Below are 1,227 nucleotides of genomic sequence, written 5' to 3'. Positions count from 1 at the left end.
CTTCTCCAAATCAGTTTACAGATGAGGATACTGAGGCAAATAGGATTGAGTGACTTACTCAGGGTCACACAGCAAGTAAGCATCTGAGACCAGTTTTGAACTCAGGTAATCTTAGAGGGAAGACACTAGCATTAACACAGAATAAGAAAAACTTCTTGTAGAAAAGTGGATTTTAGCAGAAATTTGAAAGAAAGCAGTTAATCCAGGAAGGGATGAGGGAAAGAACCTTCCAGTTATAGGGGACAGCCAGTGAAAATGCACTGAGACATAGTATGAACTGTCTTTTGTAAAGAATAGCAAGCATATCAGATGACCCTCATGGTGTCTTTTGCTTCTGTTCTTCTAGGTACCCCATTGGCTAGATGTTACAAACTACCACATCACAATCATAACTTGCCTCTCCATTTCATTTTATGTAATATTCATATTAATTCTTTGAAGAATATTGGATTCCACTGGTAACTTCTGTATTTGGTCCTTTCTGCACCTCCTCCATTCTGGAAGGGGTCAAGACATGTTATAACCATGTTTCCACCCTGTCCAGCTTTTTTTCTCAAGGTTGAGTGCTGGGAATTAAATAATCACACTCTATTAAAATAATTGCTTCAAATGATTTTAGCCTAGGGGATATACAAAAGTCCACAGACACACATGTTCCTTTTCTCTATTATTTTATTGACTATATGGTAGACAGAAAGATTTGAATTCAATCATAGTAGCTCAGAGATCCTAGAAATAAAAAAAAATAATATTTAAACAAATGCTCATCTATTTGCCTTAATTTAAATTATATATATTTCCACCTACCCTCTGGCTTCTTTATATTTGGGGAAAGAAGCAAGATATAGGAAATGTTGAAGTTAAAGAAAAACAATAGAGAATATTACAGTGTCTTTTCCTGAACAGAATGGGAAGGAGAAATTGGGGGGAAAGTAGACCTTCTTGAATATACTTTCTGTCCTTAAAGAAATGAGTGGAATGATTATCTTGAGTCCTACTCCTCTACTCTGAGATGCTGCTGAGGCCCAATGAGACACATTTATCTTTCCCTTTGTCATACCTCAACTCTTCTTTCAGTTTATTTCTCCTTTTGCCTGTTATACTTGTTTTGATGATTGTTCCTAGTTAAGATGCTTAAAATCTGAATAGGCCTGGGGATATTATATTCTCACTTCTTCCTCTGTCTTCTCTCACTTAAAATTTATGTCTTTTAATTTTGTGTGTGTG

The sequence above is a fragment of the Vombatus ursinus genome, unplaced genomic scaffold (genome assembly GCF_900497805.2).
Source record: "Vombatus ursinus unplaced genomic scaffold, bare-nosed wombat genome assembly UNPS02012179.1, whole genome shotgun sequence".
NCBI lineage: Eukaryota > Metazoa > Chordata > Mammalia > Diprotodontia > Vombatidae > Vombatus > Vombatus ursinus.
The sequence above is the reverse complement of the archived record's forward strand: the minus strand, read 5'-3'. Positions refer to the sequence as shown.